General features: G+C 34.4%; 1 long non-coding RNA gene and 1 pseudogene across 1 annotated transcript in view; both read right to left on the reverse strand.

The window, feature by feature from the left end:
* Positions 1 to 7514, reverse strand: part of LOC110350212 (uncharacterized) — a 28679-nt gene extending 21165 nt beyond the window's left edge. Inside the window, exons 1-2 of the long non-coding RNA XR_002396659.2 lie at positions 7388 to 7514; positions 3932 to 4036 (exon numbers count right to left, since the gene is read on the reverse strand). This is a non-coding gene — a long non-coding RNA (uncharacterized LOC110350212). The remainder of the gene's footprint in view (positions 1 to 3931; positions 4037 to 7387) is intronic.
* Positions 7515 to 13042: 5528 nt separating this feature from the next.
* LOC101722071 (large ribosomal subunit protein mL39-like) lies at positions 13043 to 14718 on the reverse strand (annotated as a pseudogene).
* Between the last annotated feature and the right edge of the window lie 1327 nt (positions 14719 to 16045).

Raw genomic sequence — 16045 nt, forward strand, 5'->3', positions numbered from 1 at the left:
ATAAAATCTACCCCTGGTTAAGATGCTACTAACGTTGATGAAATGACAGTAGAGTAGAGTGTTACACAAATCTAATTGATACAGCAGCAGCAGGGCTTGAGAGAATTGGCTCCAGTCTTAAAGAGTTTTATTATTGCTAAAATGTTATCAAGCAGCCTCACGTGCTAGAGAAAGTTTTTATGAAAGGAAAAATCAGTCAATGAGGCAAACTTCATTATTGTCTTGTTTTAAGGAATCGCTGCCCAACTTTCAGCAGCCATCACCCTGATCAGTCAGTAGCCATCAACATCTGGCAAGACTTTCCACCAGAAAAAATTATGATCATCTCAAGGCTAAGGAAATCGTCAGCTTATTTTTTTAAGCAATAAAGTATCTTTAAGGTATGTACACTGATTTTAGACATGTTACTACACACTACACAGATTATAGTATAGTTTTAATATAGTGTAAATATAACTAACATAGTGTACATATAATTTTTGTATGTACTAGGAAACAAGAAAATGTGCATGATGTACTTTATTGCAATAAATGCCTTATTGTGGTCATCTGGACTTAAACTTGAACTATCTCCAAGGTATTCCTGTATTTTTATTCTTTCTATATTGATACACATTCTCTTCTTCTTGCTTAGGACTTCCTTCCCTGTCTGGCTAGGCTAAGTGCATTTTCTAAGCAGTTATAGAGGCTTCTAGTGAAATCCAAGGAGAGAGGATAAGGAGGGAGGACATACTTTCCTTTCACAGAAGCCCACATGTCTCATTTTTCTGGAAACCAGGTACTGACATTTCTGTAGCACTTCTGTGACCACTCCTTTTAGCTTCATCCCACTCAGAAGCTGTAAAGAATCCTTGCACTCACTTCTGGCACACTTCCCTCGGTACTTTTACTTGGTCTTCCCTCAAACCTTAATTACAGTTCTTTGGCTCTTCTACTGCACTTGGTCTGAATTGTAAGAAAAAAAATCCTGTGTGTGAGGTGTCACTGATGAAATTTGTACTGTGTCAAGAAACAATTCAAGATTTTTCTGCCATGTGGGATTTCCACACACCGATCTGCCCCTTTTTTATAATTCTATTTTAATGATATAAAGCAGGAGTCTTTGAGGAAATCTATTGAGTCTCTTTCATCATTAAAAAGAAGAACCTGTCAGATCTGAGTCCTCAGTGGCAAAATGAAACATCTTTTAGTGAAGGGTTTTATTCTTTATCTTGTATTTAACTACAACAAAGAAAAAATGGTGCTGTTCACATATTTCTTTTCTATGTTCTATTTTTAAAGGCTTTTTTCTTTATTGTTATTTGCTTTACTTGAGAATATAGTGAGAGTGAAATTGAGAGAATATGTAACCATATATTATGTTTGAATCAAACTATTACTTTAAGTGACAATATTTCTGAATAAAAACAAACATGCAAAAGAACAGATTAGAATTCATGCATTTTGAGAAACTATAATATGCTAGCTATTTATAGCTTTTATCTGATTAAGTCAACATCTTGGTGGGGTAGTCATTCTGCCTTGCTCTTTATGGGATAGGAACCTGAAAGTTATAAAATTGTGTGGCTTGTTCACAACCACAAGAGTAAATGGAGTAGGTGTGATTTGGACCTACTTTTTTTCTGACTCCGAAGTTTTGGCCTGATGTAATACCTTAGTCTATTTCTTCATGAAGAGTAATGACCAATGTTCATATGTACTGCTGTAAGAGGGAATTAGATGTAATTATATCCAGAAGTGTAATAAGTTAGTGAAAAGGACATGAAGTTATAAGATTCAGATGTCATTTCTTTCTCCATTACAAATTACTGGTGGGACCTTGGACAATACACTTTACTATAAAATGTAGATACTGTTAGGTCATGCATTTTTTACCTGAGAATCTAATATGATCACAATTTATAAACTCCAATGTTATATAAACTTTAATTTTATTATGATTGTACCTATTTCAATATAATTCTTTTGAATAAGTCAATCATCACAAAACATGAAAATTAAATTGGATTGATACAAATTATATAAGTTATACTGAATCAAAAGACTGTTTAACATATGACCTCAAGGCAGGGGAATGGAGAAAATATAAGAACTAAGATATATCATGTACAGGTACAAATTCCCACTCATGAATGTCATCATACCGTATATCTAAAATGTACCAATAAACTTAATAAATAAAAAATGACCTCAAACCACTCTTTTTATCCTTTAAGATTTTTCCCTACATTTTCTCTTGCTGGAAATATCAGCATAATAATTTTGGAGTATATGGTGGTATGTGTTTGATTTTGCACATATATTTTGATTTTGAATTTATGTGCTGTATTCTCTTTCTGAACTATCAAAAATTAAATGTTTAATATTCTCAACATTTCATGATTGTTTAACTTGTATTCAGGAAAAAACATTTAAATTTTAAAAATCTTACATCTTATCTAGATTTTTTAATACTTTGATAAAGAAAAAAAGGACTGGGTGTGGTATAGAAAATATTGCATACACATATTATATGTATGCATAACATCAAAAAAGAAGAAAATGGAAAAATAGGATGGGAAGTGAATTACTCTATAAATGAGTGTCCATTCCTTAGAGACATACCTATATTCTAGATTTATAGTTATATTGTATGTATATTGCTTTAAATGATAACATGACTTATTGTATTCCTAGGGCATTATATATTATTTATATCCTGAATACAACTGTAACTAAACATTTGAATAGAGTTATTTCAGAATACATACCTTCTCAACTAATGGATAATGTTAAAAAATACTTTAATATAAATACAAAAAATATCTTATATAAATATTGATACTATATAGTTATTTTTATAAAGGTGTTTATGAGATTATAGAAACTACATAAATATATTTTGTTTATTACATTTTCTAGTTCAACATAATGGAACATGATTTATAGTTCAAAATAAAAAATCTATAAGACACACCCTTGTACATGTGGAAATGGTCTTATATATTGGAAGTATATATTAAAGTTTATTTAATGAAAAGAGAGAAGAAGTTTCAAAATTTTTTACGCTAATCTGGATTTCACTTTTTAAAATTTGGTCAATTTAGGCAATGTGTATGGAAGATACATTTTAATGAATTAAACAAAAATGGCTTCACCGAATGATATCACTGCATCTTAGCAAACGATCAACTCATTTTTTCAGAAACAAATTGTGACCAGAATTTAACTCTTAATAGGTGGAACTTTCTACCTTGTACTTATAGTTAATTAAGCTTCTCTTTTACCAGCAATTTTCATTGAAAAATTGTTTCCAAACCCATATGAGAGGGACAATGTATTTCTGTCATGTTCAATAGTGTTCAGAACTATCAAAAGGCCATGAGGATAATGTATTCGTTCCAAGGATTTTTTTTTTTTTTTTTTAAGGAAAATTTTGTACCAGTGGGAGTTGTTCAAGTTGGAGTAATATCATTTTACAAGTAAGCTCACAGTCATTTTACCTTGCCAGCCCCAGCCCCTCTAAATTTAGCTTATGCTCTTTGGGTTTTCTTTCCAGCACACAAAATAGTATGCACCAGCACAGGCTTTTGATAGCTCCTTCTAGTCTTGCATCTACAATATAGACTTTGAACTTTATTATTAATTACATTTAGATGCAATTAGCATTTTATTTGTAATGTAAAATATCTCCTTTCATAGAAAGATAAAAAAATAAAAATATTAAAAAATTAGACTACAAAAATCTCTTTATGTAGTTGAGCCTTTATTGGTATAAAACAAAACATAATAAGTAGAGGAAAAACTATACTGGTTGACTCCTGCCTTTCTTAAACACTTATTTTTATAATGATTAGCTCTGTAATGTTAATAGTGAGTTATGAAGAACCAAAAGGTATTATCAGTGAATATAATCTGTCATTCAATTTATAATATTTTGTAAAGCACTTACCAGGGGCTAAAGAGGTTGGATTTATATTAGCTAGATTCAGGATACAGTAGACCCTCTCGTCTGTCTGTGGGGAAGACATTCCAAGATACCCAGAGGATGCATGAACTACAAGTAATAAACATGTATATATTGTATTTATTTTCTAAAACATGTATGCTTCAGATTGTTTAATTTATCAGTTAGGTACAATGTAAAATGAACAACAATCACTAATAACAAAATATAATATAATGATAATATTTTATTATAAAAGGTTTTTAAAATTTAAGAATTGTTCTGAAATTTCCCACTTCCCATTTTTAGACCAGAGTTGACTTTAGGTAAAAAAGTGTAGAAAACAGCCACAAATAAGGGAGGGCTGATATAACTTGCTGGAAGCATGGGACTGGATGAGTGGAAAGAATGGCCTATTGACTCCTCTTTTGCCATGTTTAAAAGACTGGTCCAAATAATGGATTTCATCATATTTGTTTTAAATAACACTAGAATAATTAAATTCCGTCTTCAAGAAATTTGGACTTTTATATTTTTAATTAGAGATTATTAGATAAATTTAATCAATTTAGGATTTTTTTGTGATTACCCTACAATAAAATGTAAAATTTTGCATAAACTTGAATTGTTAATCATTACTCCACTGCTCCTGGATTGGGACCCTTGGGGAGAAGTCAGGCATTTGCCAGGACAGTGCCTCCTATTCCCACCTCATTGCATCTCCTGGGCTTTATCCAAGTCCTACGCTTGTGATCTTTGTATAATACCTTAGAGCTTCTATTTCCTTGAGTCTTTCTATTTCCTTGTTCCATAACAGTTACACATGTTTCTTCCCCCAAATTAATAGAAGTAATAATCTCTGGGTCAATCAAGAGTCAAATATTGAATATGTTAATTCCTCATCTCATACATTTTTTTCCACCTAGAAATTCTGTAGTTTAACCTATAACACTTAGACTTGAGAGTGTGTCTTTTGACTTAATCATTTAATAAATGTAAGCAATAAAATAAATTATCAGTACTCCCCAGGATGCTGCCATTTAAATTATTCATGAATAATAGTACTATTTAACTACTAATCAATGCTGCTTATCTACTCTGAACAATATGCCATCATGCATGGAACTTGATAGTCTATGCGCATTGGTTCTCCTTCTTAGGTCTGTACTGTGATAAAAATATTAGAGTACTCCCTCCCTCATTTCACCTCTTGGGTAACTGAGGGTGAATGAAGCTTGGAGACTTTCTAACTTTATTAATTTCCAGAAAGTGCTAGCTACTGGGTAGGACCTTAGGGATGCATTATCTACATAAGATGTACTGCTACAAAGAGGATATCCCAGTATTTGAAGGTCTGAAATTTGTTCTCTGTTGTAAAAAAGCATCTAAGATTTTTTTTTGTATTATTAATTTTATTGGTACATTTTAGGTATACAATATAAGGACATTCATCATTGGGAATTTGCACCTTTACATACTCTATCTTGGTTCTTTTTTTCCCCATTCCCCTGCCCTCCCTTCCACCTCTCTGCCCCTCCCTATTTGCATTTACATTTTTTCATTTTCTCATATTAATTCCATTCACTTCTTTCCTTTCCCCTAGCCCTCCCACTTTCCTTCCCCTTTGCCCCTTTTCTTACTATCATCTAAGGTATTTTTAACCTTCAACTTTGTGACTTCCAAATGTCTATGTTATCATCTGTGTTGAAAATTATACGAATTATCTTTCAGATGTAGGTTTCAGAAATTTAGCTCAATATGTTTAAGATTGAAAGAAAATAAAATACACCCAATTGACTTTCATTTGAAGAATTCTGAAACTGTCAGATAAGTGAAGAAATGACTCTAGAAATCTCGGGAAATGTGGGGTCAAGAAGCAACTGATAGGCAGGATGTCTTAAACCAATCAGTAATTAAGGGTCTTTTTTGTGAATATGGGCTACTTCCTTAGTTCAGATAATACTTCTGCCTCACCGGTCTCTTTTCATTGCAGAATTACATAAAGTCAACTCTAAGCAGTAATAAAAAGGAAACAACACCAAATCTATGCACAGCGTGGAAAACTATTTTGTCTCAAAAATAGAGGTGTTTGATCAGGCAAAATATCAGATCACCTGTAACAGGAAAAAGTTCACATTAGCCTCAAGGCAGCAACAGTTATATGCCTGAATAACATCAACACTATATATACAAAAACCTTCTGAGAAAGGAAGTTTTGCAGTTTTCAGAAAAATATAAAAACTCCCAAATTAATTAAAAACAAGCTTCTTAACCAAAAAGAAAACACTCCAATTTATTGAGACTAAGATGAAATGTTATGGAAATAAATATAAATGAACTAAAATTTACCACTGAAAGAAAATTATTTTCATATCTCAATGTAAATTTTAATTATTTGTCATTTATAATAGGAATGTAGGCAATAAATGTAGAGGATTTTAAATAAAAGGGAACAGAACAACCAAATAAATACCTTAATACCAGAAAAAGTTAATTTCTGACATCAACACAATATACATAACTAATAAGGATTAAAAATACATTATTCTAACAATATCTAAATTTTACATATATTTATATAAACATTTCATGGCATTAAAATGTATAGGCAAATTTGTTAAGAAATCTAAGATTAAACAGTGAGTATATATATGTTCATCTTCAGCCACTTTTACTTGATTTTTATAAGAAGTTGATGATCAAGTATAAGTTTTGTGCATTGAAAATTTGACTCTCTAATCTTTTCTCAGGGATACTTCTAATTGGATCTTTAATCCATTCATCATCCCTTTTTGGTTTATGAATACATGTGGAGCCAACATATGTATGGAATAATCTAAATCTTTTCCCTTCTCTTTTAACTGGTTTTATGTGACCTCTAGGTTCAAGTTCCACAAGGGATACTTTTCAGGCAGCTCACTTGTGCCTTTTTGTCCTGCTCAGGTTCATACTTCAGTATACTATTTCTGCTTTATAATGAACCGCTGCTCTGCAAAACCAAATTTATGATTTGGCAAGTCAGATAGACTTCAGTTTATAATGGCTGTTACAGGTGGCTGATCAATTTCTGTTTCATGGTGAAGTATTCCATGTCTACCAGCACCCATTAATGTGTCAGGGACACTTTCTTATAGGCTGTATAAAAGAAGCCATAACCTTGTTCCAGAACCCTTTAGATGTACATTATGAGTCTTCCACTGGGCCTTGCCACAGGTTCATAAAAAAATCACTTCCCACCACTAACACCATATGATCTGCTGGATAGTATAACTCAGGTAATAAGACTGCTTGCACACAACCTGAATTTTTGAGGAGTCCTTCCTTTCAGACTCACTTGGAGCTGGAATCTTTCCATGAAGCCCAACACATGGTCTGCCTTATTACTTGTGAAATGTGTTACCTTCAGAAGCCAAAGACTGCTAAGCTTCCTTCATGGTGGTAGAAAGTGAATGATGCAGATACCTGTTTCTGACATTGACATATGCCTGGTGATTCCAAACTTCACAGAAGGGCCAGGTGTTCAACATCCATAGGATTTATCTCCTACTATGTAGGGTACATGTGTCCTATCAAGAGCTTTGATATAATAACCACCTCTTCTTTATTTTCAATAAGTATGATGTCACGGATGTAATCATTCATTGTGATGCATTCCTGAAAGTTAACACTGTCTACTCCATTTTAGACTTCATTATGACATAGCAGACTTAAAGAGCACTAAAGAAAATATGTTATTAAATATTATTTTCTAATGCATTTGGATACAAACTCTTTTGGAACCTTTCTTGTACTTGGAATGGAAAGCAATGAATTCACTTATTCACTGACTATGTGCCATGTATTTGAAGCTCTGGCAATGGGACCCCTTCCAGAACATCTTCTATGACTGGAGGTTCTTCTGGCTGAAGCCTGAGGTAGTCTACCATTATTCTTCAGAAGTTTTCAGTGTGTTCAAGGGCTAGACTTGTGAAATAAGTGGAGATGTAGAAGGGACTACTATCCTCCATCCTTTAAGTTCTCAGTGACATCGCTCATCTTTATTATCTCCTCAACATTAATACTGTATTTGACTTGTTATCTGAAAAGTTGAGGGGTCAGTGTTAGAGATTTTCATTTGACTTTTCCTCCTATTAAAGGTCTTACCCTACAGGTGTAACCCAGTGTGGACATTACTACAAATGGCATTCAAATCAATTTCAGTTACATACTTGGGGCAAAGGGAAATGACCACTATGCAGGTTTATACATGCAACGGTCAGTTGTCAGCTAAACTTTTGCCGGGGCTCCATTTATTACCTGACCCATTAGCCCTACCTCTAACAGAAGACACCTATACCAACTCACACTCCGTGACTTACAGTTTTTGATGTGTTTGGTAATACTTTTGCTTTAGACTTGAATGATTTGAGTTCATGACATTTTGTCCCTGTGGAGAAAATCTCAGGGAATCATGATGGTGTATAACTTGGTATAAGAGGGTTCTTCCTTAGTCAATGGGTTCCATTTGGAGGGGAATTGAGAAAAGTTCACTACCCTTCTCTGGGTTGATTACCTTCAGCCTCCTGCCTCTCCATTCTTATCTCTTCTTGATTATAGATGTTGTAAAGGTGGAAGGCTGCTGTTTTGCCTCTAGGATCACTATGCTGTATGGAGGATATCTGCAACCCCTGTAGGCCATGCCCTCTTAGCTGTTGGCCTGCCTTCCTGGTTTTACAGTAATTCTGGCCAACAGGCTTTTGGCATTTGAGTGCTGTTCAATTAGCGTTTACTATTTAGGAACCTTAGCATCCCTGGAGATGTTAATGAACTCTGTTCTGTGGTTTCCATTCATACCAGTGCCCCTAGCCTGCAGCCACCACTGAATGCTTTTTTGATGATAGTGCTCCATCACTAACATATTCCTGATTGGCTTGATGAAAGGTGTGCCTTCTGAGAGATCAGAAGAGATGTCTTGCTACCTTATGTATTTCCTTAAGCATTCTTGCATTCCTCAGCCTCCTTGTTTTTTTCTCTACCATTTTTTGAGTGTAACAGATAGTGCCCTTTTCTGCATGTTCTGTATAACTTTCTCAACATTGCTAATGACCATTCCAGCAGTGAGTTGGGCCCATCCCTTTGTATCCCTGCTGGAATGTTAAGTGCTCAGGAGATAATGGTTTCTCAATGAAATCTTATCCAGTATTGTATTCCATACACTTTGATCAAGCATTCTAAGCATCCAACCCTAGAATAATTCCTGGCTCCTAGTGGTATATACCATTTAATTCTTTTGGTATATGGTCTCTTTGGTTCTTTATGGATCACAAGATGTCCTCAGACAGCCTATGCTGGGATGATATTCAATGACAGCTTAGAAAGAAGGTGAAGACAGCTTCTGAAGGGGCAACTGCTGCCCCCTAGGAGAGAAGCCTCGGTAGTGACTTCTGGAACAATGAAAGTGTTATATCTGACTAAGGTAGAGAGGCAAGCTCTAGGATCCTGGAGCATTTGAGTGTGGAGCTGCAGAGCCAATATCTGTGGGGGAATCCAGGTAAATCATCACATCTCATGTCCAGAGTCCAGGGATTTTCAAGTTAGGATCTTTACCTTTGCATTACAGACTTGCTTTGCCTAACCACTTAAATATCTGGAGCTCTTAAATGTTAATAATGAGATCACTAACCTGTAGCTCAACTGAGTCCATCCTTCCAAAAGAGAAGATATGGGCCTTTCAGCTCTCTCCTTGGACCATCAGTCTATCTTAATCCTATTGGGAACTGAATCAGTCTGAGATCTCCATCTAATTGGCTCTTGTCTTAGGCTACCCTGGGTACACTTGTGATGGTCTGAGTCTTCTGAGGAGCAGAAATCAATCAAACAAAAAATTTACTAGGGGACATGACTGTGAAAGAGAATAAGAAGTGCATCCTTCACGGTTAGCTGACCATCATGTGCGTCAGAAGACCATCACATACATTGATTCACATGCAGGATGGAAAGACAAGGAAACAGGTTAAGAAGATGAACCTGTCTTTTTGCATGGTTCTAAGGAAGGTCAGCAAGGCTCAGAGGAAGTCTGAGGCAAAATCACTTTATTAGCCCTGCTATGGCAGTTATGGGTGATGGTAGCTATCATGAGAACAAACACCAGCTAGATGTGAGAATGTAGCAACCAGGGCCATGAGTTAACTACACTCTCAAAGTCAGAGATTTAAGGTGCACGTTTACTGTACCACCACAGTATCAGCAGGGTGTGTATTCACACACATCCATGCAGTCTCCCAGATAAACCACTGTAGGCTCTTTGCAATTATCAAAATATCTTCACTAAAATGTGAGCATATTTAACTGAGTTCTCTCTGTTGTCCTAATATGGGCATTCACTGCTATGAATTTCCCACGTAGAACTGCTTTCATTGTGTCCCACAGATTCCTGTATGCTGTACTGGCATTATCATTTACTTGTAGAAACTGTCTAAATTCTTCTTCAATTTCATCTGTCACCCATTGGTTACTCAGGAGGGTGTTATTCAATTTCCATGTGTTTGTGGGAGTTTTGCGGTTTCTTATATTATTGATCTCCAATTTTATTGCACTATGGTCTGATAATATACAGGGGATAACTTCAATTCTTTTACATTTACTTAGATATGTCCTATGAGCTAGCATGTGATCTATTTTGGAGAATGACCCATGTGCAGCTGAAAAGAATGTGTATTCTGATTTTATGGGGTGGAACACTCTGTAAACATCTATTAAGTCCATTTGTTCAATAGCTTGGTTCAGTTCTAGAATTTCACTGTTAATTTTTTTTCTAGTTGATCTGTCTATTTGTGATAGAGGGGTGCCTATTTAATAAATGGTGTTGGAAAAACTGGATTTCAACCTGCCAAAGATTAAAACTAGACCCATACCTATCACCATGCACTAAACTAAGATCAAAGTGGATTAAAGATCTAAATATTAAGACAGAAACACTAAACTTGCTGGAAGATAAGTTAGGTAGAACTCTTGAAGACATTGGCATAGGAAAAGACTTTATGAACAAATCTTCAGTAGCACAGGAGCTAGCACAAAGAATCAACAACTGGGATTTCATCCTATAAAAAAGCTTCTGCACTGCAAGAGAAACTACCAGCAGAGCTAAGAGACAATCTACAATGTGGGAAGAAATTTTTAGCAGCTGTACCTCTGACAAAGGTCTACTATCAAGAATATATAAAGAACTGAAAAAAATCAGAACCCCAAATTTAAAGACCCAATTCAAAAATGGGCATCTGAAATGAACAGACATTTCTCAGATAAAGAAGTAAAATCAGCAAATAAATATATGAAAAAATGTTCAACATTACTGGTCATTTGAGAGATGCAGATGAAAATAACACTGAGATTCCATCTCACCCCACAAATAATGGCTGCTAACAAGAAATCAACAAATAACAAATGCTGGCAGGGGTGTGGAGAGAAAGGAACCCTTCTCCATTGTTGGTGGGAGTGTAGACTGGTGCAACCACTATGGAAATCAGTATGGAGATATCTCAAAGAACTAGGACTAGAGGCCCCATTTGACCCAGCTATTCCCCTACTGGGTATCTTCCCCAAAGAATTAAAAGAATCATACCACAGCTATATATGTTCACCTATGTCTATAGCGGCACAGTTTGTAATAGCTAAAGCTTGGAAACAGCCCAAGTGCCCATCGACTGGAAACTGGATAAAGAAGATGTGGGTTTTTTTTTTATAAAATGTAGCACTACTCAGCCATAAAGAATGAGAAACTAGAGACATTTATAGCTGAATGGATGCATATTGAGGCCATACTCTTCAGTGAAATAAATAGGATACAAATGTGTAAGTACCGAATAGTTTCTCTAGTGTGAGAAACTGAAAGTGTAAATAAGGATGAAAATGATTAAAATGAATAATTGATAATTTGAAATAGGAAAAAGCCCAAGGGTTTGGGGGTGGCGGGAGGGGGAGGGGAAAGGGAAGACGGGAAAGGAAAAAGTATGAGAAATAAATGGAATCAAAGTCTGTGTAAATAGGGAAGGGTGGAATGGGTGAAGGGTGCACAGGTAATGGGAGAAAAAATAAGAACTAAGATATATCATGTTCAGGTACAAACACCCAATAATAAATGTAAATGTACTGTATACCTAAAATGTACCAATTAATATATAAATAAATACATTCATGTGTAAAAAAAAATAAATAAATAAAATGTACCAATAAATATATAAATAAAAAAATACAAACAGTATATATGAAAAGATGAGTTGAAATAGTTTACATTAATTATTGGGTATTTGTCTCTCCTTTGTGATTTTTCCCCCTTTCTTTTGCTTGTAGTTTTAGCCAGTGAAGTGTAAGCCTTCCTTACATATTAAAGCTATTGGCTATTTGTTTGTGAAAAATAAATAAATAAAATATGAGCATATTATTACACATATTATATAATATAATAACATACATATAATATCATGCATATTATTATGATATACTACAATATGGTGTATAACAGGATAATATAGAAGTAGTAATCCTGACATAATACGCAGGAAGTCAATTTTCAATAGTAGGAAATCTGTTAATTATCCAAAATATTACTTCAAAATGAAAATCATGTAAGAGTGCCAGAAATGCTAATAAGTCATGAGCTAAATTATTTTTTGGTATTTTTGTATTTAAAAATTCTTAGAAAAATAGGACTATATGTAGAGGTAGCTCTTTTATATGTCTGTGCATATAGTTAGCATTATACTATGTAATAAAATACCAGTATTTGATAATCTAGATGTGCAAGGATATTTAATTTAATTTAATAGCAATCAATTTATAATTGTTTGAGTTATTTCTGGTACAGTTAGTGGAACAACAAATCAAACATAACCATAAGTAAAAAAGAATAACAATTTCTCATGGCAGATGACGTAATTATACACTCATGGAAGTGAAGGCGATGAAAAAAGAATTAAAGTGTGTTATGTATATGTACCAACTCTCAACAAAAAATGTAATCATTGTGTACTACAAACATGTATGACAAAAAATTTTAAAAATAATGAAAATGAAATACTATTGTTATTTTTATGTTAAAATATTTCAATTTGCTGTATATATTTAAATTTTACAAAGTATTTAAGTAACTGCACTTTCTTCCATTGGTTTAGTTTGATCTTCAGTTACCATTTTCTGAGATCTTTCTAAGAGTTCCTCCCATATTGTGAAATGTGCTTTTAGGTGAACAGGTAATGACAGACACTGGAATCTTCTCACACGACGTGGCTGAGTGGGATGTAGGTTCTGAACTGCTGACACATCATACTGGAAACAAATGCTTGTTCATGGAATAAGAGGACCATCACTCACATCAGTGAAGTCACCAATTCTGTGTAGCTTGACGATTCTGTCAGGGTTCTAAAATCCGCTTTGTACTTGTTGTGTTGAAATACTTCTAATGCCACTTTTGCTTCAACTTTCAGAGTGTCAAGTGGCAGATCTTTATAAATTAAAGCATGAGCATCTTTTGGGAAGAAATGTAGCTTCTCTTTTGTTGACATCTACTCATCCAGTCTCTTATCCAAAACTACATCACAGCAGAAGGCTCCCACAATTACAGGAGCCTCTGGAGCTCTGATCAAACTGACCACACACTCACCTCTGTATGCCCTCTCTATTACACAGCCCATCATCATGGCCTTATTCACTTCTGTTGGAACTTTGAATGTAAGAAATTTAATTACACAGGACTTAGTCAAAGGTTTATATATGCCCCAGGGTTGTATGTCCACAAGAGCCAGAGTAGACTTCCTGTAGTAGCACTCACTTAAATGCATGGCACCACCATGAGGAGTGGAAATGTTTTTATTCATCACAAAGACAGTGCTGGGGTCAGTTTTCCCAGCATGTTAACTTCAATCTTCTCAGTTCGAGGTGTTAGTGATAACTGCCTTTTTTTCTCTTTATTAAAGAAATCATTCCATATTTCTGTCAGTTCAATCAATGACAGCTGGGCAGCTGGCAAAGTTGCTATATATCTTCTTAGGCCCCTGCCAGGCCCAATCTGGGCAGGCACCACTCTCTACAGTTGGTTCTCTGCCCCCTCTAATACTATTATTAAAAAGAATATTCAGTAACACATTTATATCTAGTATTTATATAATAGAATTTGTCTTCCTATATACAAAAATTCTGATAAGAAAATCTTATGAAAGACAACACTTCACTTATAATAAATGTATAGTATGTAAATACTTAAAAATAAGCTCAATAACCTGTGTGAAAAATAAATTATAAAGCTATATAGGGTCATAAAATAGAGTTTAAAAATAGAAAAGACACAATCTGCTGTTACATTAGGCAGCTAAATGTAAATATGTCACTTGTCTTGGAGTAATCTTCAGTATTATTATAACAGGATACCCTTGCAATGCTATCATATTAACTGAATTTTAAATTCGCATAGAAAAAAACTTGTCTAAATAGTCAAATTTTTGTAAATGGAGAGTAAAACAGGCAATGTACAATAGCTTTAGAGTGTGTCTAAGTGCTGATTATCATAATTCTCAGTGACAAAACTGACCCCTCTGCGTTTCAGTAGTTATAAGGCCAGCCAAGCTGTTCCAAGGCAGCACATTGAGATTGAAGCATACAAAGTGATTTCCAGCTGAAGTGTGTGGTGGGTTTTAGCCTAGAATTCTATCCATCCCTTTAGTACACATTCAACAAATGCATGCTGAATTCCTATTTCATGGCCAGGTTAGCTCTTGATCCTGGTCTTGAGCAGTGAACAAGCAGACAATTCTTGTCCCCATGTCACACAGACGCACTCTGGTAGACGCCATGTAGTGCACAAAGCCTAAGGTTGAGATGATCCCAGCCCAGCAGCAGCCTCCAGACTTGTTCCAGCAGAAATGCCATCTATGGCCTGATGTGTGGGTCTTCCCCACCCAGGCTTTCTGAAATCCTGCCTAGGCTGCTCCCGATTAACATTAATGACCTGTAACTCTATGTCCTGCAGACCCAGAAGATGATCCTTTATCTATCACTTCAGAATATTTTTGTCCTCTTTGTGGTGAAAATTACTGAGTTGCTGTCTTTAGCAATACTTGTTTGGTTTACACAGAGTCTCTATTTTGTTTCTCATTCCATCTAGGCCACATAATAATCTTATCTATTAAGTGACTTAGACAAAAAACTATTCTTAACAAATGTTAAAATAAATTATAAAACTACAATACATAAAATACACTTTGAAAAATAAAAAGTCATACTAAAGGAAAGCAAGAGTTTAGAAACCTATTCAAGTAAAGATGAGAATTAATATGTAATTCAAATGCTTTATTTAAAGTAGGTCATTCAATTGTTGTTTCTACAAAAAATGTAATAACCCATAGGGGGGATTCAGGTCCCTACCTTAATCATTACTCCAAAATAAATTCTCTGTGAATCAAATATCTTAACATAAAATGAAAATCACTTTTTTTGGTACTGTGAATCAAACTCAAGTCCTCATGCTTGCGAGGCAGGTGGCAGCACCACTGAGCTAAATCCCTAGCCTGAGAACCATTTTTAAAAGCACAAAAAAATATGGAAGAATTTAATTGCTCCTATTTCTAAGCACTGCAAAAATCCAGATTTAATACTGATTGGGTGGAGACTGAAATAAATTGTGCTTCTCAATTTTCTAAATAATCTACATATTTTCCTGCTTTTGCAGAAAATTGGCATTTAAATATATCATAACTTCAGATAATGTTTCTTATTAAAGATTTATCTCCTCCTGAGGATGATTAAAGATTGTGTAAATTCACATATAAATGTATTACTGATATGTTTGATTTAAATATGCAACAGTGACTTTTTTAACTTAACTTTTTAAATAATACAATAATAAAATACACTTAAACCCTCCATAGGGCAACCAGGAAATCACAGTAAGGAAAACAACAGAAAAAATAATCACTAAATCTTGTTTTAGCATTTTTTCTATCAGATGTGTTGCAAATATTTTGGTTCTTAATTTTTATTTATATTTTGATTTTTTACAGAAATTATTTTCAAGAAAAAATTTGTGATGCAGCTGAATTCAGCAGTTATCCCTAACTGCTACATTTTGATAGGAATTCTGTCTTATTTTCC

Source organism: Heterocephalus glaber, unplaced genomic scaffold (assembly GCF_053883595.1).
Source record: "Heterocephalus glaber isolate CG9 unplaced genomic scaffold, H.glaber_assembly_v1.0 deba00001509, whole genome shotgun sequence".
Classification (NCBI taxonomy): domain Eukaryota; kingdom Metazoa; phylum Chordata; class Mammalia; order Rodentia; family Bathyergidae; genus Heterocephalus; species Heterocephalus glaber.